Raw genomic sequence first — 25394 nt, 5'->3', positions numbered from 1 at the left:
ATATAAAAATCGTAAAATGTCAAATGAAGATGTTTTGGAATCCTTGTGAGTAGATCTATACAGTATGTGTATAATTTTGTATGTGTTAGTAGAAAAATTTTGCTCTAGTTTAAATACTATTTTAAGTGGTTACAAGCTTTGAAAATGCATAGCATGTAATAGAAAAATGGTATAAATGTAAAGCCAGTTGGGTTGATTTTATTCTAGCATAAGGAACTTAGGAAAAAGATTTAATCTACTATTTTGTTTAATGCTTTTATAATGTTTTGATTTAATCATGAGTAATGCCTATTTTAATTTGTCATTTAATATCTACAGTGCTGGAAGTTAAAAATTTATGAAATTTATGCAATAGCTTACTTTTCACATGTTCAATGTAAAAATTTCGTGCCCAGAAACTATGTGCATGTTATAAATCTATTTTTGTTCAGTTTGTCTTGTTGAGGCTAAAATAAATACTTTTGGTTGGCAATAAATACTGGTAAAATTGTTTTTACACTCCTTATTGGTGTTTTATCATGTAAATTAATTTGTGCTACCAAATCCTTGATGCATGTCAAGTTGTTGCGTTTATTTGGTTCCTAAATATAGTTTTCTTTTAAGTGTTACTAAAATGTGCTTTTCTACCTATTAATCTCAGTAGCTGATTATTGTTCCTAAATAAGTCATGTCACAACATGAGTTAGGGTTACAACGAGTGTCTCTGTGTGGTTGCTCAAATTTCGAGCATATGCTTTAAAAGTTGATTGCTTAAGCATGGTATTGTTTGTATGCTTGTTAAAACTATCTCGCAACCCTAAAACAACTTAGCTAACATACCTAAAACCATGTGACACTTGTGACATGATGAACGACTTGAAATGATTTAAGAACCATTAAAGGCTATATTTAATCCTGTATGCTTATTATTACAATATGTTTCTTGTGCCGCTTGTTTGAATCTTAATTAGACTTGTTGTACAATTTTAAAGCATAAGTGAGGTCTAATTCGAACGTGAAATGTTTGATTTATCTTTAGCCTACTATTTGTGTGACACTAAAGTTAATTAGCTATTGGTAGCCAAAGTCCTCGCCATAGATTGACTAAAGATAAATTGTACACCATGCCTGATGTACTTGCTGCCCCTATGGCAGACTTTTTGTGATGATTGATTAACCCTTATTCATATGGATGCTCATACCTTTGCTTTGGTCTTGATTACAATCTTATTAGAGCCCCTTCCTATGTAAAGATCCTAGTCTACCTCGTGTATCGACTACTTAGTTGATACACCTTTGTAACTAGGTTTAGCAATCGGTTACTAGTTCAACCGATTTTCGATAGGCGTGACCCTATCGGCCATGAGCCTCTTGACTTCTTCCCTACCGGCAAAAGCCCCTCGGCCCGATGTTAACCACCCTATCGGTCCGATCCGATGTTAGTGCCCTGACCGACCTGGTCCGATCTAGACAACCACGCCGGCTATGCATCAATCGGTTGTTTGCTGATATCATCGAACCACTCAAACGCTGATTACTCCGGTTAACACTCCAGTCAAGAATCGGATAGGCACATCCAATAGAGAACGTAATTATCGGTTAAGCACAGCCAGTACAGCATAGGGAATCGGCTACTTGTGCCGATTCACAAATCTAACGCATGCGCACATATTAGCTCGGCCGATGCTCACACTTTCGACTAGTTTACCAATGCGCAATCAAATAGTTACTTACCCTGATCGACTAGCATGCTGATGTTCACAGATCGACTAGTTTGCTAAAAACACAAATCGGCTATGCCAATGCGCACAGTGATCAACTAGCCATCCGATTTAGATAATGTATCGGCTGCACATAGTCGATGCACACACGATCTTAGAGTTCTGTTACCTATTGATCTAAGCCAATTCCAGTTGTTTCCCATAGCGGTCAATTATGGCCGGTCAATCCTTAGTTTTCCCATCCTTATCCACACACTGTTATCAGCCGATTTATCGGCTGAGAGATCGACTATATGCTTACCGGTTACATACCTTCAATCACATCCTCTTTAGTCTAATTCCGCACTTATGGTCTCACCAACCTAGTTTAATATTAGTGTTCCGTTACATCTAATTCTTGAAATAGGTCTAACTTAGATAACCCCATCGGCTGTACGGCACTCAATTGTTGTGTTGACGTAATCCAGCCGATGCAACCACACCTAGTTACCTAGGATAACACTTAAGCACATCTCAGTTAAGACACAATTGCTTTAGGAAACACCCCTTTGCTAAAGTAATCGATGTTTTCGTCGATCAATTAGGAAACCGATGCACCTATCCATCGGCTACACAGGCCAAAATATACAACTCTAGATCAGTAAGATAGCACAGTAGACACGCCTCTGTTAGACATAACCAAAGCACGTCAATCGGCTAAACCTGATGCATCCTCATCGGTTAAGGCCAAGACCTATACACCAACCAATTAGATAACCAAACATGCTACCTAATGAAGTTAGTATAGATGTTTAGGGTAACCCACCCTGTTGCTTAACGTAACTAGTTAGTTTAGTTGATACTCAATAAATGACTGCCCAGTACAGGGTAGTTAGGTTGTTTATTGAAATGTAATAATCTTTTATTTGGATTGCAACTTTATTGTGAATTAAATTAAAAGTATATGCATTCCATAATTTATACCTTTGCACGTCATATAGACTCGACCACTCTCGCCAGCGGAGATTACCAGCTAATCCCGGAACCAGAAGGAGGTTATTCTGAAGACCCCGGGAACCTCGCCGCGGAATTCTCTGAAGCCCCGAACCAAGGTTCGGAAGATATTAACTTGACTGACCCCAGCCCCACCAGCGAAGGCAAGCCCCGGACATAACCCCTACTTTATTTACACTGCAAACTATACTATTTATATATATATTTTTATGCATTAAGTTCTTAGGAGTTGTTTGGAAACCTTAGTTGCATAATTCCAGGAACCGGTGTATTGAACACTAGAACTTGAGTCCGAATAGCTGCTCTGCTTATAGAACCGGTAGAAGTCGAGTGATTTCCTGTCACTCGCGCGATATAGGAATTGTGATGTTTACATTCCTGTTATCATTATGAGAATGACGGACGGGAGTTTTATGAGGTATCATGGTTGAGGTGATACCCCGTCTGTATGGTTGAATTGGATAAGGCCGCAGTGTGTGGTAGCGGTGGTTAAGCGTTTGAAAGTACTAGCCACATGCCGTGAAATATGGTAAGCGGTAAGCCTAGTAACCAATCGGCCCGAGGAGTGGACATACCCCCCACCACATGTATTTGGTTCTTTTGGTTACTTTGTTCGACGTGTAGGAATACGTGTTGCTGGGCAACCAGGAGTACGGGTTTTGTAGTCACGCTACAGACGTACGTCCTGCACTTTGGAAGTGCGTATGGTCCTGCAATCGCTTGTGGTGGCCCTGATCCACGAGTCGGAATGAAAGGCAAACGGTTGCTTCGGAACGACCCTTTGGTGTTCCAAGCGTGTGAGTTAGGTTTACCCTTGCAAGGTTGAATTCGATTCAGAATCGTCCGCTTCTCACGATGGTTGAGAATGCTTGATCCCTTTACCACATAGAGTAACAAGAGCAACTTTGTGATTATCAAAGATGATGTTTGATTAAAGATTCTACTATGTTTGAGTAGTTATAGGTGCTTGCCTAGAATGGTTAATCCACTAGAACCTGAAAGCTAAAAGTTGAAAGTAAGGATCTACTCTTTGTTGCTTTTTAGCTGAAAACTCTACCCAAAGCTAAAAGCCTTCATAAGTCTAGTTACATGGCTAAGTATACCATGAGACGGGTAAGCCTTGCTGAGTATTAGTATACTCAGCCTTGCTAGTTGTATGTTTTTCAGGTGATATCTGTGAAGACCCTACTCTTCCCTTGCCTTGGCCCTGTACTCTTCCAGATGATTGGTCCATGGAATGTGATCCATCCCCGGCCAGCACTGGTGATATCGAGTGATGTCGTGCCCGGGCTTAGCATGGCATCCATCTGGATGACGTGTTAGGAATCGTCGCGTATGTTTTCCGCTGCCAAAAACCATAGCTTTAACAGTTTGTAATCATTTCTCTAGATTTGAAACTTTGTACTACTTTTATAAACTCTTGTAATGTAATTCCCTGTTATGTAAATTGTGATGGTGATTGTATCTCTGGACTCACCCTCGTGTGAGGTAACCTTATTTGATCCTGTGTATCGGTGGTTTATCGGGACGTTACCCGACAGGCCACGGGATTATACCGTTTGAAGCACGTTGGAGCCCTCAGGGTTGGACTCGCGTACTTGAGCCGGTATAATTCAGGTTGGTTCTGCCACAAGCCGGCCCTCTTTTCCTTCCCTCCCTGCGCTCGGCCCGAGCCGCTCGCCTCTCCCTTTTCTCTCTCTGGCCGCCCGACCCCACCTGTCGGCGCTCCCCCTTTCTTCTTCCTCCCAGTGCCCGACTCCCTCCTCTGTTTTCTCCTCCGCCGGCCCGGCCGCTCGGTCGCTGCCCGTGGCCCCGCTCCGCCGCACCTCTGGCCCGCTGACCAACCTTGCCTACGCCCCCCTGTTCTAGAAGCTTACCTGCGCTCGGATTAGGTCGGGCCGTAACGAAACCGTGAGAAGTGAGGGGTCCGTTGCACAGCCGACCCGCACACCGAGGCTGCCCAGCCCCCTCTTCTTATCCACAGGCGCCTCTTGGGCCTACTCCAAGTCATAGCAGCCTCCCCAGAGTGCCCCGAGCCTCTGCACCGTGCGCCATTGCTCGGATTGGAAGGAGCCGCCGCCGTTGATCCACTGTCGGTAAGTGCCCCGCCGCAATGCGATTCCTCGCCGCCGGTGCGTCTCGGGCCTTCCTAACCTCCTGGCCACCTCCACAGGGGCTCCCTGGACCGATCCCCGCAACCCAGAGGCCCGGAGCATCTCTGCAGCGGCCCCTCCACGAGAACCGCCCTACCTCCACCCGTACGCCGCCTCCGACATCGACACCGGCATCGCTACATGGCCGCACAGCCCGATTCGTGCCTCGGTGAGCCTCCCCCCTGTCTCCTGGTTCTTTTGCGCCGGTCCCCACAGAAGGTGGTGGCCCATCTCGCCAGGACGATGATCGCCGGCGTTCTGCAGCCGCCCGTGCTGCCGCTCCGCCGTAGCAGGCCTCCTGTAGCGCCGCTCACACCCCAATTGAGCTTGCTCTTGCACCGCGCACGCATGCCCGGCCTTAGGCCCCAGCCCTGGTGCTCTGAACCGCACGTCAGAGCGCTCCCCGGTGAGCTCCGCCGAGCAGAGCCACCGTCCCCGCCGCACGCGTAGCCCCAGACCCCGCCAAGGACGGCAAGTAACCCAGGTGGGTCAATCTTGCCACGCTGGTCACGCCAGACCCGGGTTCGAGTAGTTTTGACCCCCGGAGACTCGGGTTCGAGAAGCTCCAGCGAGCTGAGCCTTGCGCTGCCGTGGAGTTAGGTCTCCGGCGAGCAATCGCCACCGCCCGGATCCCCAATCCTCCTGAACTGTCCGATCCGCGGCCAGTGGGTAGGATTAGATCCCCATCCCCTTTGATCCATGCCGCTAGAGCTTGATCCAGTGGTCCAGAACTGCGGGTACCGGTTCGCCCTAAGTTTAGATCTGGGCCGTCCATCTCCGATCCAGCGTGCGGGATTAGATCCGAGTTAGGGGAGAGTCTGGAGCGTCGGATCGAGATCCTACGGCCGATACGCGTAGATACCGCTTCGCGATTAAGATTAGATCTGGGCCGTAGGCATTAGATCCGGTGGCCCAGATTAAAGAATACCGCTTCAGCCCACCAGTTTTGCTAAAGAGCCCCTGTGTTTCCCAGGAATCAACCCGCAGTCCACACCTATTCAAAAGAAATTCCAACTAGGTCCTGTTTTTAGCGCCGGAGCCCCTGAGCTTTCTGGAATTTGGGTCCGTAGTCCCGCCCTTTTGTTTTCGCGGGTTAGACCCTAGATCTACCCTTTAATTATGTTTAGACCCTCGGTTTTTGTGCAGAACCCCTTAGAATCTCATGTTTTCTTACAGTTAAGTCCCTGGACCTTGTTTTAACCCTAGTTTTCGCGTCTTAGCTCCGTTTTAGATGGTTTTCACGCTCACGCGATCGTTGTAACGCATAGAATAGTTTTAGCTTAGTTTTGTGTGCTATTTTACTATATTGTTGTACTGTTTCTTATCTTTTGCCATTGTTTGTATGTATGTGCATGTGTGGACCATGTTTTGGCATTGCGATCATGAGTAGACGTTGAGCCATCGGAGGAGTACCAGGAGCCACCTTCTTCAGAGCCCTTTGAGCAGCAGCAAGAGAACTTTGAGGAAGGCAAGTATAACATGAATATCCTATCACTTTTAAATATAATTTCATACTGCATTTTAATACTGTATGCCTATAAGGATCTCCTAGCCACTTTTATCCTTTATATAAATACCTTGGGTTGCATTTTGGTTAGCTGTGCTAGGTGCTGTGCTGTGTGCTTGTACCCTCGTGAGGTGGGCCCCATCGTCGCTGATCTAGAAACCTTAGCAGTTACACCTTACTAACGTGATCCTTTGTAACGGTCTCGTAGTGTGCTTGCTAGTCATCTCACCTAAGGAAGTGTGATGAACAACTAGCGTAGCTCACGACTTGTGGGTAAAGTTGTGCAACCTCTCGAGAGTGTAAAACTAGTATACTAGCCGTGCTCACGGTCATGAGTGGCCCCGATCCTCCGTCTGATTAGTGGGGTTTGCCTTTGGTGGATTGGCTTAGTTTTCAGTAGACTCATGATTAAATTTGATTAATTATTATGCAACTTGGGTTATGGTAATTTATCCACTTGTACTAAATAGCTTTAATAAAATTTGCCCAGACTAAAAGTTAATGCAGTTGAGTCAGCTAACCGTAGAGCCTCATAATTCGTGTTATACTTGTTGAGTACAAGTTGTGTACTCACGCTTGCCTTCTCTACTCTTCTGTTCTCTTTGGGATATCTTCGACTGCTGTTCAGTACCAGGCAACGTGGAGGACTACATCAGCGGACTTGACAATTTCTAAGCGTTGTCTCCCAGTCGACGTCCCTGTGGCACCCTGTTCTTCATGTATTTATTTTACGCTTCCGTATTCCTTGAACTGATTCTTGATTCAGTTGTAATAAAGATATTCATTTACGATTTATACACTTTTATTTCAAGATACGTGTTGTGATATCTTGATGATTCTGTTGTATATATGCGTGACTTGATCCTGGCGCATATATGATTGCTCGGTTTATGTTCTTATAAACCGGGTGTGACAGACTTGCATTGGGGTCCCAAATCAACTTGAGCAGAAGAAGTCGAGCGGCAGCGATTAAAATCTAGCGAGGAGGTGCACTGGCAGCAAGGGAAAGATGGGGAAAAAGGTTCAGGAGCTCACGGCGGATTTGGGGGTGGTTGGAATCGTAGAAGGGAAGCTCGGAGGCGGCGGTTCGACTAGATACAGAGCCGGCGCGGTGAGGTTCCGAGGGCGGCGACGGTGGTCCGGCGACTGGAGTGCAATAAGGCGAAGGAAATTGGTCAAGGGGCTTCGGCGTGGAGATGTAGTGCTGATGGTGCTCTTATCGAAGGAGGAGAAGGGGTGGAACTTCGGTTCGACTAGAAATAGCACGGCGGCGGAGAGTGAGATCACCGGCGTGGTGTTCTGGGCTGCGTGTACGCGGAAAGAGGAGGAAGAGTGTGATATTTCAGGTACTTAGGAGCTAGGCACGCTAATTTCTAGTATAAGTTGTGCTTGTTAGTGTGAAGTGTGTGTTTGTTTTGATGAATGAATTTAAAAACTTAAATATGCGTTAAAGGGTATTTTTATAATATTGGGAAAAATTAGGGTGCTTTTTGTAAATTGTGTACAAATGGGAGGTAATTTTAATAATGTGTGAAGGTTTAATTTGCAAACATGAGTTTTCACTTTTTAACCACTCTAAGAAGTGGAATTACCCTAAGGTTTCAAAACCCTAACTATTTTGAAGCTGGACCCTAAAGCAAATGGTAGATCTTTTTAAGATCTACACTTTTGATTTTGGGCATATTTTCAGTAGAACTATGGTTTAGAAGGAGATTTTACCTTACAGTGAACTCCTTGAACTTTTGCAAAATTACGAACAGGTCCTCATCTTCTTCCTCCTGCTTCCCCCTCTCTGTTTCTCTGCAGCACCACCCACCGCCCATCGCCGGTGCTTTCCCTCGCCGCCAGCTGCCCCTTCACCACTCTTCCTGCACCATCTGGCCGCCAGCTCGCCCGCCCGCCGCTTCGCCGACTTCGCTGGCTTCTCCTCGCGTGGACGCGTCGCGCTGCCGCCCGCCAGAGCCACCACGCACGCCGTCGACCGCCAGCTGCTGCTTGCCGCTCGCCCGAGCGCCTCTTTTTAGCGTTGGAACGCGTCCAGTGAACTTCTCCTTTCTTCCGTTCCCTCGCACGCACCACTTTCCTCTTCTGTGCTCCGCTCGACTACATCGCCGGAGCTTCTCTGTCCACCGCCATCAGCCGTCAGCCGTCTCCGCTGCTCCTCCTCTTCGATTTTGTGCTCCACCAGCATCGACGCATATCACTGCCCTTTCCTAACCCATTCTTCTTCCTCCTTCTGCGCACGCACAGACTAGAACACCACGCCGGCGAATCTCACTCTCCGCCGTCATGCTAATTCTAGTCGAACCGAAGTTCCACCCCTTCTCCGCCCTCGCCAAGAGCATCATCAGCAATACATCACCACACTGAAGCTCCCTGATTAATTTCCTTCGCCTTACCGCACTCCAGTTGCCGGACCACCATCACCGCCCTCGGAACCTCGATGCGCCGGCTCTGTTTCTAGTTGAACCGCCATCTCCAAGGTTCCCTTCTATGATTCCAACCACTCCAAGTCCGCTGTGAGCTCCTAGACCTTTTTCCCCACTTTTTCCTCGCCGCCAGTAAGCCTCTTCACAGGCTTTTAATCACCGCCGCTCGACTTCTTCTGTTTAAGTCAAGTAGGGACCCAAATGCAAGTCTCTGTGTCTTTCTAGGGTCTTGTTTGTAAAATACACGCTTGTCAGCTGCACACCCATCGGTCACACGCCCTTCGACTACATGTCGATCGGCCACACCTCTATCGACTACTTTTGCTGAAGAAAAATCACCACCAATGCATACCCCAATCAGCTAGAAGGGCTATCTAAAAAGCATGCTGTAAAGTAGATTCCATCAGCTCTGTAGTAATCTTCACCAATAGTCGTTCTGAACAAAATTTTTATACCAAAAACTCTACTTAAGTTTAGTTTCAAATCTTTTTGCTGTTTGTACAAACAAGTTAAGTCAGGATGCGATGAATTGAATGTTTTCTTGCTGGATTGCAACTTTACCGTGAAAACAAGATAATAACCATTGCTTCAAATCATTGCATATCATGTAGAATCTACGACGCTTGAAGACAGAACCTACGAATTGGTCTCGGAACCCGAGTAGGGTATATCTGAAGACCAAGTGAACATCGCCGAGGATCTTACTGAAGCCCCGAACCAAAGTTCGAAAGTTGTTGACATTCCTGACCCCAACCTCACCCAAGAAGGCAAGCCCCGGTGCATAATCTAGTATTTTTAAATTATGCACTTATATTGTTATCTATCTATCTTGTGCATTAAGTACTAGGAGTAGTTATGAAGGCAACGTATCCGCTGCAAACCACAATTTCGTGCAAACTCCGTGCAAACCAACTAACAAAATTTATAAAAAATTCTCAAAAAAATTATAGATGTACTTCGTTTCCTACTCGACCACTCTATAAAATTTCAAGTTCAAATTCATCATACTTTAAGAGATACAAAAAAGAGAAAATTTAGTAGAATTTTCTTTTTTTGTATCTCAGAATTTTTCTCTTTTTTGTATCTCTTAATATATGATGAATTTGAACTTGAAATTTTATAGAGTGGTCGAGTAGGCAACGAAGTACATCTATAATTTTTTTGAGAATTTTTTATAACTTTTGTTAGTTGGTTTGCACGGAGTTTGCACGAAATTGTGGTTTGCAGCGGATATGTGCCCAGTTATGAAACCCTAGTTGCATGAAACCTAGGAACGTATGTAATGTTTCCAAGTCCTTATCGAGTAGATGCTCTGCTAATAGGACCGGCGGAAGTCGAGTGATTTCATGTCACTCGCGAGATATAGGAGTTGATGGTTTACTATTTTGCAATCACTATAAGGATCACGGACGGGATTATATGTAGTGCCATGATTTGGAATGGTACCCGTCTGTGTTGATCAATTTGATAAGGCTGCAGTGTGTCGCAGTGGTGGTCAAGCATTTGAAAGTACTATCCACATGCCGTAAATATGGTACGCGGTAAGCCTAGTACCTGATTGGCCCGGCAAGTGGACTTACCCCACCACTCGAATTTTGGTTTTTTTTGCACACACGCACCGATGTGTGGGAATACGTTCCATGTAGCGGACGGGAGTATGGCCATACAGTCACGCTGTAAGCGTACGTCCCACACAGTGAATGTGCGTATGGTCCTACAGTCACTTGTGGTGGCCCTGATCCACGACCCGGAATATGTGGGGAATGGTTGCCTGGGAAGGAAAGTTTCCGAGCGTGTGAGCTAGGATCCCTTGCAAGGTTATGAAATTCGATTCAGGAATCGTCCGTTTCTCGTGGTGATTGAGACTGCTTGAAACTTTTGTCGCATAGAGTAACAAGAGCAACAGTTGATGGAACAACATTTATGTGTGCTTTAATACCTACCTTGCTTGTCTAGTATAGATGATCACTTAGAATGGTTAATTGAACTAGAACCTGAAAGCTAAAATATGGAAATAAGGATATACTCCTTGTTGTTTTTCAGCAAAAGAAAACCTAGAGCCTTTCAACCTCTTATGGTCTAGTTATGGGCTAAGTATACCCAATTAACGGGTAAGCCTTGCTGAGTATTAGTATACTCAGCCTTGCTAGTAATGTGGTTTTCAGATATGCCATTCGAGGACTCTGTGGCTAGTTCTCCTTGGCCTGGCACTGTTCTGCTTGGCTGGTCTGTGGAATGGGATCCGTCCCCGGCCGGCAATGACCCTTCGGTGTAACGCCATGCTTTGGGCTGAGTATGGTGCCTACCTCTGCGACGTAGGTAGTCGCGTTGTTGTTTTCGCTGCTAACTCTGAATGCTGCCTAGTAAACTTGAAGTTTCAAATCATGCTTGTATAAATTTGTATTAGCTAGGCCAAAACAAAAACCCTTGTGTAATAATGTTTAATTATCCTATGGTGTAAAAGTTGCAAGGTAAACCCATGTCGATCCTGTGTAACCGTGGTTGAATTGGGCGGTGACCCGACAGACCAATGAGTTGTTCCGTCTGAAGTGCGTTGGGCTTCTGTTGCCTGCCTAGCGATGACTAGCGCGCTTCAGCCAGAATAATTCAAGCGGTTCTGCCACAAAGAGTGGGTCAGGAAGGGGCAGTGAGATGCGGTGGTGCTGGTGGAGCACGAAATCGGAGAGGAGGAGCAGCAGAGACGGCTGACGGCGGTGGACAGAGGAGCTCCGGCGAAGTAGTCGAGCGGAGAAGAGAACAGGAATGCGGGTGCGCACGAGGGAAAAGAAGAAGGAAGAAGTTCACTGGGCGCGTTCCAATGCTAAAAAGAGGCGCGTGGGCAGGCGGCAAGCAGCTGCTGGTGGTCGACGGTGCGCATGGCGGCTCTGGTGGGCAGCGACGCGACGCGTCCACGCGAGGAGAAACCAGCGGGGTCGGTTAAGCGGCGGGCGGGCGAGCTGGGGCCAGGTGGCGCAGGAAGAGCGGCGAGGGGGCAGCTGGCAGCCGGGGGAAAATGCCAGCGATGGGTGGTGGGCGGTGCTATAGAGAAACAGAGAGGGGGAAGCAGGAAGAAGAAGACAAGGACCTGTTCATAAATTTTGCAAAAGTTCAAGGAGTTCATTGTAAAGTAAAATTTCCTTCCAAACTATAGTTCTAATGAAAATATGCCCAAAATCAAAAGTATAGTGCTCAAAAAGATCTACCACTTTGTTTTAGGGTCCAACTTCAATAGAGTTAGAGTTTTGAAATTATTTTTAAAAGCCAACAAATCATTCAATTTCAAATAGATCCAAAATGAATTTTACCTTTTCAAAGAAACCTTGGAGTATTTACACTTCTTACAGTGGTTAAAGAGTGAAAACTCATGTTTGCAAATCAACCCTTCATACATTTTTGAAATTACCTCCCATTTATACACAATTTACAAAAAGAACCCTAATTTTTCCCAATATTACAAAAATACCCTTTAATGTATATTTAAGTTTTTTAAAGGCATTCATCAAAACAAACACACACTTCACACGAACAAGCACAACTTCCTACTAGAAATCAATGTGCCTAGCTCCTAAGTACTTGAAATGTCACACCTTTCTTCTTTGGGACACGAGGAGGTGGACCATGGAAGCTTGAAGGACTTTGAGAGCAAGATGGACCATGAGAACTTGAAGGACAATGAGAGCTAGGAGCATGTGATGGTCCTTGAGTGGAGCAGCGAGGTGCATAAGCTCCAAGCTTGAGAAGATGCTGAAGTTGACCTTTCTTGGGCTTGTAAACTTGATGGCCTTTGTCGGTCAATATCTCCACACCCGTATCTTCTTTGATCATGGTAAAGATGTATGGTGCATAGGGACAACTCTTCTTGGGTGAAACTAAGCATATGATAATTTCTTCCCAAATGAAGTCAAAGACATTAAACTCATTTTGATTTGGAGCCATCCTTGCTAGCAGACTTTTGGACATGTTGGAGATGTTGTCTGAGTCACCTCCTTTGGGACACAGAGTGTAGCGGAAGAGTTGGTTGAGTAGCTTGTAGTAAGGTGTCAACCCATGTATTGTCCCAAATTTAATATCTCCATAAGTCCTATCATACATGATGTGAAGTTCTCCATCCTCTAGCACATTTTCCATCTCATGTATCCTTTCTCTCAAAAGATCACCATTAGAGAATCCAAGAATACTTGCGAAGTAAGCATACTCAACATAGAAGGGCTTGCCTTGAATGGTCCAATGGAAGGTCTTGGTTGAGCGGTTGACATAAAGGGTTGCATAGAACTGAGCCATAACCTCCTCATTCCAATCACAGTAGAATAACATGATTGAGGAGACATGCATTCTCCGGCAAGCATCTTCTACTTCCCTTACCACTGGCAAATCAATCTCAAACAAATAATCCCAGTTGATGGATTTCATCTTGGTGGTGGGATGAGATTTGCAAAGGATCACGGAGGCATACCAATCTACATGAAAATTCATCAAGAAGCGGACATCCCCTTGCTGCTCCTTGGCAAAACTGGATGGACCTTCATATCTTTTAGCACATAGATCATGCTTGCCCTTTGTATAATCCACTGGACGAGTTCCATGTACTGTGGATCAGTTTGTCTAATTAGGGGCTGCATCCAGATGATGATCCTCTCAAGATACTCCAAAGACTCTCATGCATTTGCCATGTGAGAGCCCGGAGCGGAAGCGCGCTTAATGCAAAGATGAGCACCATGAGCAGAAGTTCCTTGTGGATTAGGTCTTCCATGACCATGACAGTGCAAAGGAGCCTTGGGAATTGCCTTTCTCTTTCTAGTGCGATGAGCCACAGGTGAAGCTTCTTGAGTTGCTTCGGAATCTGATGAAGGAGATGATTCAATTTTCAGTGAAGAAGCCCTCTGCTTTCCTCCCTTTTCATGACTCATCTGAGTATATAAGATGAATATTAGGATGGATCAAAAGAACAAAGTCAAATGAATCAAGATTGTGCAGCTCAGGCACCTGTAGAAACTTCCGACAAAGGGTCGAAACTTCCAACAGAGCCCGAGCCGGCACAATCTTTCATGGATTGAGAGATTTAGCCCACAAACTTGACAAGATTCTAGGCAAGAGTTCTATGATGCATCTCAAAACTATACCCAAATGGAAATCATCTACTTCCTTCTACATTGAGAGATCGGGCGTTGGGGATTTTGAAAGAAATACCTTGAAGATTTGCCACGGGAATCGAAGGAGAAGTGATGGGGATCGGATGTTCCGAAGAGTGGAGAATCCAAAGAACTCAAAAGCAATGAAATCCCACGATTGAAACTTGATTTCCCCATGAGAGATTGAGAGGAGAGAGGTGTAGGCGTCGCTGGTGTTTGAAAGAGTGAGAAGTTAGGGCTTGGAGGGGTATCCAACGGGCATATATAGGACTTAGTTGACTATCAGAAGTTTTGATGGGGGATCGGAAGTTTCGACGATGATAAAAATTCGAACCTGAGGACCCTCAGTCAGAAGAATGCTAAAACTTTCAAGGGTCGTCGGAAGTTCCGACCTTGTATTTGGAGTTCTGACAGCCTCCCAAGGACCCTCTGTTAGGACAACCTTGATACTTTCGATGGTGTCAGAAGTTCTGACCTAGGGTTGGAAGTTCCAACATATACTTTTGAGCTCCATAAAGATAGATTTTGAGATTGAATGAATTTGGAGTTTTGAAGACATATGAGACAACTTGACACTTAGAGATCAGCCACAATCAACAGTACATAACAATGATCCCACGAGTCAAGTTTTGATCTAAAGATCAAAATCCAAGTATTTTAAAATAACTCAACACAAGTAAATTCATTTTCCTTATCTAGGCAACAATCAAGTATGTGCAACAAGTCAAGCCAAGTTACGAGAATCCAAGATATTTAGGTCACTCATCAAAGCACAAAATCTTTGCTCATCTAGAGGCTTAGTGAAGATATCGGCAAGTTGCCATTCGGTGCTCACATGACGTAAAGCAATATCTCCCTTAGCCTCATGATCCCTTAAGAAATGATGTCTTATATCTATGTGCTTTGTTTGAGAGTGTTGCACCGGATTGTTTGTTAGCTTGATAGCACTCTCATTGTCACATAAGAGCGGAATCTTGCTAAACTCACAACCGAAGTCACTCAACGTTTGCTTCATCCACAAGAGTTGGGCACAACAAGCACCCACTGCAACATATTCAGCTTCGGCCGTGGATAAGGCAACCAAATTTTGTTTGTTAGAGCTCCAAGACACTAGGGACCTTCTAAGAAATTGGCAAGTCCTCGTGGTACTCTTTCTATCTACCTTGCAACCGGCATAATCCGAATCGGAATACCCAAGTAGATCGAAAGTGGAGCCTTTGGGATACCATAAGCCAATGTTAGGAGTATGTACCAAATATCCCAAAATTCTCTTAACAGCTATTAAGTGACATTCCTTGGGATTGACTTGAAATCTTGCACACATACACACACTAAGCATAATATCAGGCCTAGTTGCACAAAGGTAAAGAAGAGAGCCGATCATGGAGCGATATACCTTTTGATCAACCAACTTCCCTTCTTCATTGAGATCAAGATGACCCTTTAATGCCATGGGTGTCTTGATAGGCTTGGCATCGGCCATGTCAAACTTCTTAAGCATATCCTTTACATACTTGATTTGACATATGAATGTCCCTTCCTTCATTTGCTTGACTTGAAATCCAAGGAAGAACTTCAATTCACCCATCATAGACATCTCAAACCTCTTGGTCAGTAGAACCAAATATAATGTCATCGACATATATTTGGCAAACAAAGATATCCTTATCAACTTTGTGAGTAAAGAGAGTAGAATTGGCTTTGCCCATTACAAGTCGTTGTAGAGAAGAAAATCCTTAAGGCATTCATACCATGCTCTATGAGATTGCTTAAGCCCATAGAGCGCCATATGGAGCTTGTATACATGATTTGGAAATCTTGGATCTTTAAAGCCTGGTGGTTGTTCTACATACACCAACTCAGATAGGGGGCCATTCAAGAATGCACTTTTCACATCCATTTGATAAAGCTTCAAATCATGGTGAGCAGCATAGGCTAATAGTATACGAATTGACTTGAGCCTAGCTACAGATGCAAAGGTTTCATCAAAATCCAAACCGTCAATTTGGGTGAAACCTTGTGCAACTAACCATGCCTTGTTTCTTGTGACAACACCATGGTTCATCTTGTTTGTTTTAAAAAAACCCACTTGGTGCCAATCACATTTTGCTTTGGTCTTTCAACCAATTCCCATACCTCATTTCTTGTGAAGTTGTTCAACTCTTCTTGCATGGCAATTACCCAATCCGGATCATCAAGTGCTTCATCTACTTTGAGAGGTTCCAAAGAGGAAACAAACGAGTAATGTCCACAAAAGTTGCTAAACATGAACGAGTAGTTACCCTCTTTTAATACTTCCAAGAATATTGTCAACAGGATGATCCTATTGAATACTTTGATGAACTCTGGGATAAGGCACTTGTGATTGAGGTTGAATTGGTCCATCATCATCATTTTCAACTTGTGGAGAAACTTCTTGAGCTTCTCCACCTTGTTCTCCCCTTGATCAATGACATGAATTTGGTCGCCACCACAAACTTGATTTTGATCTTGAGGTTGTTGAGAGCTTGGTGGTTCAATTGATGAGGACATCACTCATTTGGATGCACACAACACTCCTCCGCTGGACATTCAAGGTCCAATCACTAGAGCTCGTGCACGACAATTGAATTTAGAGGTGAGCTCATTCCTAATCACTTCAACTTATGATTTTGAGAATAGATTGCTACTTAATGATTATATTGTGATTAGAAACCAAGGAGAGGACCAGGAGATGCATGTAGAAGGGCTTGGAAGTGTGGAGGTGCAGCAAGGGAGTGCAAGCCAAGTTGGTGACCCAATCCAAGTCGACTTTGAGTCCACCTTAGAGTCCAGGAGCAGTCTGCCTTAAATTGGATGCCCAGGCCATATACGGAGTCAGATTTGGATGTTCTATATATGGTTGGAACCAAAATTTCATAAGGCTTCCAATGGCATCGGACTCACCTCAAAATTCCTTCTGAGTCGATCGAAATTGTCGAAACAAGTGGACATCCAGAATCTGTCAGGGTGCAGAATCACCATCTTTTGGGCCGCTGGCCCGTGTATCATGTTGGAGCCGGTTAGGGTTGCGTCAAGGGGACTTGCATGCCCCTAACTCCTTTTTATTCAGTAGCCTTCGCCACTTTAGTGTTTGGGTTTTGTTTAGATTCAATCTGTCATCCAACAGTGTCGCTGTTCATCGGTTTGTGAGACCCCAACTTGTGAGGTTAATCATTCATCTGCAAATTAGTTGCATTCTTCCTTGTTCTTGCTTGTGTTCTTTGATTCGCAGGCAAGGATTAGCCTTCTTGGTGAGGTCAACCGGGCACTGCCGGTCGATAAGCAGAGGAGACGTTTTGCTGCGATTGCGGAATTCGGAACGTGCTGTTCGAAAGCCGGATCGAATTGTGTAGCGACTCCACCAAATCGAGAGCTATCAGAACCTTTTGGATGATTGGAAACCCTAGTCTACATCAAGTGGTATCAGAGCCAGATTTACCATCAGGTTCATCTTACCCTTGTTAGATTTATTTTGCCTTCATCCTAGAGTCCACAGAAAAGCCAAAAAATTTTATCTCCTTCCTAGACCGTGTTTAGCCGTTTGCATAATTCTATTTCAGAGTCCGTAGTGTTGAGTTTGTGTCCTAGTTCATGTCTTTGTTACTGGTTTAGTTTGTGTTTTAGTTCAGTTATGTTTCCCTTTTCCACTACCATCATTTCTATATTTGTTTCCCCCACCCGATTCGCATCCGATTCCGATTCAACCACCAGCAAAACCTAATTTGGAGGGTCCTCCATAAAATGGGCATAACTTTTCGCTCGGAAGTCCAATTGAGGTTAATTTTTTTGGAAAGCTCTCAAAAAATTGCACATACAATTCCCCGTCTATGAGGTGCGGCGATCTCAAAAAAATTAAAAAAAATCAGGAAGCCACTTGATTCGAGCTCCGAAGTTCCAACACTAGTTTTTCCAAACGCTCGTAGATTTCTACCGATCACATCTTTCATTATTTTGAGCTGATCCTTGGTGCTGTTCTTATTCTTGTGCCCCTGGTTGGAAGAAAATATCAAAAAAACAAAAGCAAAAAAACAAAAATTTAATTCCTACTAGTGCTACACGACAAAATAGGAGGCTTTCACCTGTTGTTTCTCATAGTGTTGCTGGATACTTGTTGATCTTGTCATTGCTGTTCATCATATTCATCCTTGTGCCTTTCTTGTTGACACTACTATTCTAAGGACACGAGTAGACCAGCAATTAAGGACTAGTAGCTTTGGACATTTATTCAGCATTACTATCTGTTATTCTATTATGTTCCACTCACATATTTGGCCTTCCTATAGCTCCACATACAACTTCTGGACAGCAGGTTTTTGACCCTTGCAATCGTAGAGCATGCCTCCCAGGTATCCTTTGCCTTGCTGGTAAGACCCTTGTAAGAGCTTGGTAAGGTGTTTTCCTATTGCGGTGTTGATTGAGAGGCACCACTGTCCCTGCATAGTAGATTATTAGGGATAACCTTCACTGTTTGTTCCTGTTCTTGTGTCTACAATGGCAGGTGACGATGGAAGTGGCACCCCCAAAGACTTCCACGAGTGTGTGAGCCAAGATCAACTATGTGAGGCCATCGAGCAGGGGCAGCAGGTGATGACAAACACTATCACCCAGGCAATCACCACCGCCATCAAGGACCTCAGGCTGCATGAATCCATTGAGCGCTTGGATAAACGGATATCCACTCTAACTGATAGGGTTGTTGCGTTGGAAACTCGTCCCCGACCCAATGAAGATGAGAACGTGGTCTATGATGTCCATGGTAACATAGATGAAGCAGCCACCAGAGACGCGCGACTTCAACGTTGTCTATGCACCAACACCACAGGTATGGGTGGTAATCGTAACCGTACTCCCGATGATACTTATGCTAAGATTAAATTTAGTATACCTTCATTTTCTGCACATTATGATGTTGAGGGATATCTTGATTGGGAGATGACTGTCGAGCAGAAATTTAGTGCCCATCTTGTACCTGAACAACATAGAGTTCAACAAGCCACTAGTGAATTTAAGGATTTTGCTATCATCTGGTGGATTGGTTTAACTTAAGCGAGGCTTGCACCTACTACATGGGCAGTACTTAAGGTTGCTATGCGCGATAGATTTATTCCCCCTTCTTATCATAGAGATCTGTGTAAGAGCTTGATGCGCTTAGAACAGGGAGATAAGTCTGTACAGGACTATTATGGTGAGCTTCAAAAGGTTTGATCCGGTGCGGCATAGTAGAGGGAACTGAGGATTCTATTTGTCTTTTTACTCGGGTTTGCGGCGCGATATTCAGGATATAGTGGATTATAAGGAGTTTAACACCGTCAACCAGTTGTTTCAGTTGGCTATGTCTGCAGAAAAGGAGTTGCAGGGACGTGCTTTGGAGGGCATGAGCAAGGTTGGCACAACATACGCTCCGCGTTCGACGCCATCATCCGAGCTGACTAGACCCTCCTTTCCGGCGCCTCCTCCAATGAGCAAGCGACCAGCAGATGCCGGAGTTGCTGCACCGCCTAAACCTTTGGATTCAGGTAAAAAGTCTTTCCAGGATTCAGCAGGTGCATCCTCTGTGGCTTCTACAGGATGCACGACCGGAATTCAGTGCCACCGCTACCTTGGATTTGGTCATGTGCGGAAGGATTGCCCAAGTCAGCGGGCATACATGGCTACAGACGATGGGTGCGTCAGCACCTCCGACATGGAAGATGATGCAACAGAAGATGCTACTACGGAGGACAGCGATGTCCTTGGTAGTGAGAACACGGCAGCTTTTTGGAGCTTCATCGTGCACTGAGTACTCAGCATGCAGTTACAACAACTAGAGAAGCTTCAACACCATAATTTATTCCAGACTTTCTTCATCATCAACAATCTACGAGCACGTGTCATCATTGATGGAGGTAGCTGCAATAATTTGGTGAGTTCAGATTTGGTCAAGAAGCTAGGCTTGACCACACGCCCCCACCCCCATCCATACCATCTTATGTGGTTTAATGATGCTTGAAAAGCTAAGGTAATACATACTTGCAGAGTTTCATTTTTCATTGGTTCCTATGCTAGTTCTGTTGATTGTGATGTGGTACCTATGGAAGCTTGTTCAATTTTATTGGGTCGTCCTTGGGAATTTGATAATGATGCTACACACCACGGTCGAAGTAATACATACACTTTTATGCATAAAGGAAAGAAAATTACTTTGTTACCTTTGACCCCTGCTGAAATTGTACAAGCTGATAAAGAACGAGCTGCTAGTTTGAATGATACTAATTCTGAAAATCAGCAAGTTGCTAAGTCTCTTTACCCACCTAAAAAGGACAAAGAAATTAAATTGAAGGGTGGTGTCATGCTTGCCAGAAAATGTGACCTTGCTGAAATTTCTGATGATGATGTTTGCTATGCTTTGGTGTGCGTGCAAACATTGTTTTCACTTGCTAATATTGCGAGCTCGATACCTCCTGTTGCCACTAAACTTTTGCAGGAGTATGAGGATATTTTTCCATCTCAGATACCACTGGGACTACCACCTATGAGAGGGATTGAGCATCAAATTGATTTGATTCCGAGTGCAACTTTGCCAAACCGTGCTGCTTATAGAACCAATCCCGAGGAGACTAAGGAAATTCAGCGACAAATCCAAGACTTTTGGACTGCGGGTATACGTGAAAGCCTTAGTCCTTGTGCCTTTCCTGTTCTTTTGGTTCCTAAGAAAGATGGTACTTGGTGTATGTGTGTTGATTGTAGAGCTATCAATAATATTACTATTCGGTATCATCATCCTATTCCTAGGCTAGACGACATGCTTGATGAGTTGTGTGGCTCTATCATTTTCACAAAAATTGACTTGCGTAGTGGCTACCACCAAATTAGAATGAAACTTGGAGATGAATGGAAAACAGCTTTTAAAACCAAATTCGGGTTGTATGAGTGGTTAGTAATGCCTTTCGGTTTAACTAATGCATCTAGTACTTTCATGCGACTAATGAATGAGATTTTGAGGGCTTTTATTGGTCGATTTCTGGTGGTTTACTTTGATGATATCTTGATTTATAGCAAGTCTTTGGATGAACATATGGATCACTTACATGCTATTTTTCATGCTTTACGAGATGCATGTTTATTTGCTAACCTTGAGAAGTGCATCTTTTGCACGGATTGAGTCTCTTTCCTTGGATATGTTGTAACTCCACAGGGAATTGAGGTGGATGAGACAAAAATTGAAGCCATAAAGAGCTGGCCGACTCCCCAATCCATCACACAGGTGAGGAGTTTTCTTGGTCTTGCAGGTTTGTATCGCTGCTTTGTTAAAGATTTCAGCATCATCGCTGTGATGCTGCACGAGTTAACGAAGAAGGGTGTGGTGTTTCGTTGGGGACAAACACAAGAGGGGCCCTTTGCCACTTTGAAGGATAAGCTTACGCACGCGCCACTGCTGCAACTTTCAAATTTTGGTAAGACTTTTGAGCTTGAATGTGATGCTAGTGGAATTGTCATTGGTGGTGTTTTGATACAAGATGGTAAGCCTGTTGCATACTTTAGCGAAAAATTGCATGGTCCTGTTCTAAATTACTCTACATATGATATGGAATTGTATGCTCTTGTACGTTCTTTAGAGACTTTTGAGCTTGAGTGTTTTGCTAGTGGAATTGGCATTGGTGGTGTTTTGATGCAAGATGGTAAGCTTGTTGCATACTTTAGCGAAAAATTGCATGGTCCTGTTCTAAATTACTCTACGTATGATAAGAAATTGTATGCTCTTGTACGTTCTTTAGAGATGTGGCGTCATTATTTGTGTCCTAAGGAATTTGTTATACATTCTGATCATGAATCGCTTAAGTACCTTCGTTCTCAAAACAATCTGAACCGTAGACATGCTAAATGGGTTGAATTTATTGAGTCTTTTCCTTACATCATCAGACATAAGAAAGGGAAGGATAATATAATTGCTGATTTTTTGTCTAGATGATATACTTTGTTGTCCCAACTTGATTGTTTGATTTTTGGACTTGAATCAATTAAAGAACAATATGTGCTTGACCCTGATTTTAAAGATGTCTTGCTGAATTATAATGAGGGACGTACATGGAACAAGTTCTTGGTCAATGATGAGTTTGTGTTTAGAGCTAACCGCTTGTGCATTCCAGTTGGTTCCGTTCGTATTTTGTTGATGCAGGAAGCGCGTGGAGGAGGATTGATAGGGCATTTTGGTGCTAAGAAGACGGAAGATGTTTTGGCCTCACATTTCTTTTGGCCAAAGATGAGGAGAGACATTGAGCGGTTCATTAGTTACTGCACTATATGTCAAAAAGCTAAGTCTCGGTTGAATCCACATGGTTTGTACATACCTCTTCCTATTCCTTCTATTCCATGGGCGGATATTTCTATGGATTTTGTGTTGGTTTTGCCTCAGACTAAGAGGGGGAGGGATAGCATTTTTGTTGTGGTAGATCAATTTTTTAAGATGGCATATTTTATACCATGTCATAAAAGTGATGATGCTGTCCATTTTGCTGACCTCTTTTTCAAAGAGATTGTATGTTTGCATGGTATGCCTTCTACTATTATTTCAGATCGTGATGCAAAATTCTTGAGTTATTTTTGGCAAACTTTGTGGAACAAGTTGGGTACCAAATTATTATTTTCTACCACTTGTCACCCACAAACAGATGGACAAACGGAGGTGGTGAATCACACCTTAGGTACCATGTTGAGGGCTGTTTTGAAGAAGAATTTGAAAATGTGGGAAGAATGTTTGCCTCATGTGGAGTTTGCATACAATTGGGCAATACATTCTACAACCAAGGTAAGTCCTTTTTAGGTAGTGTATGGTTTCAACCCTCATACTCCTATTGATATTTTGCCTTTGCCTACTAGTGAAAGGATTCATAGTGATGCAAAAGAACGTGCTGATTTTATTTTGCAAATGCATGAAACAACTAAGCACAGCATTGAAAAGATGAACAAAAAGTATAGAATTGCTGGTAGAAAAGGTAGAAAGGAAGTTAAGCTTGAACCGGGTGATTTAGTTTGGTTGCATCTAAGAAAGGATAGATTTCCAGATTTGAGAAAGTCTAAGTTGATGCCTAGAGCTGATGGTCCTTTTAAAATAATTGAGAAGATTAATGATAATGCATATAAACTTGAATTGCCTCCCGAGTTCGGGGTTAGTCCTACCTTTAACATTTCAGATCTAAAGCCTTACTTGGTGTGACACTCAGGTAATTAGTTAGGTTATACCTTAGATTTTAAGCATGCTTGTATGTTCAAAGTTTGGCAAAGATATACTTTATGTATGCACTGCTATGAAAGAAAGGATGTTTAAGTAATTAATATTAGTTAAAGGTCCTTTTATGCAAAATGGATGGAGATGAGGAAAAAAATTTAAAAGCATAAGGGTTATATTGCAAAAAGTAGTATCTGTGGTTAAATTGCAAAAATATATGTGAAATTACCATAGGATGTATGTGCAAAAGTAATTTTACTTAGGGATTTACATAAAACATGAAATTATTACTAAGTCTATTTTATTTCCAAAACTATTGCTCAAACATAGATGAACCTTAAAGAGAAGTTGTAGGGTTTGAAAAACCATGCACTTTTGATTTTTGGACCATCTTCATTTGAGCATTGGTTTAAAAGTTACAAGTCCTTTACAGTAAGGCCCCTGTCTTTCTCTGAAATCACAGATCAGTCCCTAAGTCAGTTCACCTCTTCTTCCTCCCTGCGCTCTGCCCCCCCCTGCTCTGCTTTCTCTGTTTTCTCTGTCGCCGGAGTTATGAGCCGCCCTGGCTCACCGCCGGCCATCTCCCCTGCCCTTCCCCCCATCCACGCGTCGACTGCTGCTTGGCCACCGCTCTACCCCTCCCCTTTGCTGGCGTCCTGGCCGCGCGCCACGGCGCCTGCGGCACTGCCGCACCGCCGCCGGCGCCTCTCCTGCCGCCGCCGCAAAACCCCGCGGCAGGCCTTATCCCCTCCCCTCCCTTCTGCCCTACGGCACCAGTGAGCCGCCATTACCCCGTTTGTCTATAAAAAGGCCGCCCGGAGCACCTCGCGCGCGTACAGAGCCGCCACTTCTCCATTGCCGCCGCCGTGAAGCTCGGGTCGCCGTGGAACTTGCCTTTCCACTCTTCTCCTCCCCAAATTGACTGCATCCGTAGCTTCCTCGTGCCCCACTGCACCTCCCCCGCCCGTTCCTTCCCTTCCCCGCACGCCGGAACCTCCCCGCCGCCGTGCGCCTCCAGTCACCGGCTCGGCCCACCGCGGGTAGCCCTCCTCCGACCACCTTGGCCCCCTCCGAGACCACCCACAGGTAGCTTTAGCTCTCCTCGTGCTCCCCCTCTCTTTTCCCCTCATCGCCGGCGACGTCTCCGGCCGGATTTTGGCCGGACTTGTGCCTCCCCCACCGCCGGCCATGGTCTGGATCTAATTGCGTGAAGGGTTTTTCTTCCAGGGGGTTTTCTGCTAAAGAGTAGGGGCTAATGTGTAAAGGGAATCTGTTATTTCATGTGAGGGTCTTTTCTGTCTTGTAAAATTCATAACAATTCACAGAAAAATCTAAAAATAGTGAAACCAATTTTGTTAGAAAATAGATTTCAAACTCTATGATTTTCGTTAATAGAGTTTAGTGTGAAACAAAATACTTTTGCCTTTATTAAACATCTAAGATTAAGGGGTAATACACATTTGACCTTGTCATTTCATGCTCTATTGTTTATCTTTAAGTTTAGCATGAATGTTCTTTAAACCCTAAGTAATCTTGTGCAATTTCAAACTCAAAATTCGATTTAAACTTAACATCTTTAACTTGGACTTTCAAAATTTAAATAGACCTAATGTACAGCCTTCTTTAATTGGACCTTTTATCATTCATAAATGTAATATCTACAATGTTTAGTATATAAGTAAATTTCTATAGACTTTTATTTAAAAACTTTTAGTTCAAATTTTGGTTCATGTAAAATTTAATTTAAATGTTTTAGTAAATTCTACCATATCTTTATAAATAGTATTTTAAATCTAAAAACCTCTTCACTTTATACAAGTTTATGTGTTATTTGGATAAGCTATAATATTTGGAATGTGAACTTCTAAATTTAAATTTCACCTTATTTGATTTGTTGCATCTCATATAGAATCAACGACACTCGACGACGGAGATTACGAATTGGTCTTAGGACAAGACCAAGGCTTTCCAGGAGATCCAGCGCAAGTCGTCGAAGGACTAACTGAAGTTCCGAACCCGAGTTCGGAAATCTCTGACTCTCCTGCCCCTACCCCTACTCCCGAAGGCAAGCCCCGGACATATCCCATTATTTTATCTACACTGCAATCTATACTTATTTATATTATATCTTGCATTAAGTCTAGGAGTTGAAGTGAAACCCTAGATGCATGAATCCTAGCAATCCAATGTAATGCTCCCGAGTCCTTATCGGATAGTTGCTCCGCTAATAGGACCGGTAGAAGTCGAGTGATTTCCT

This window comes from Panicum hallii, chromosome 4, assembly GCF_002211085.1.
Source record: "Panicum hallii strain FIL2 chromosome 4, PHallii_v3.1, whole genome shotgun sequence".
Lineage (NCBI taxonomy): Eukaryota > Viridiplantae > Streptophyta > Magnoliopsida > Poales > Poaceae > Panicum > Panicum hallii.
The sequence above is the reverse complement of the archived record's forward strand: the minus strand, read 5'-3'. Positions refer to the sequence as shown.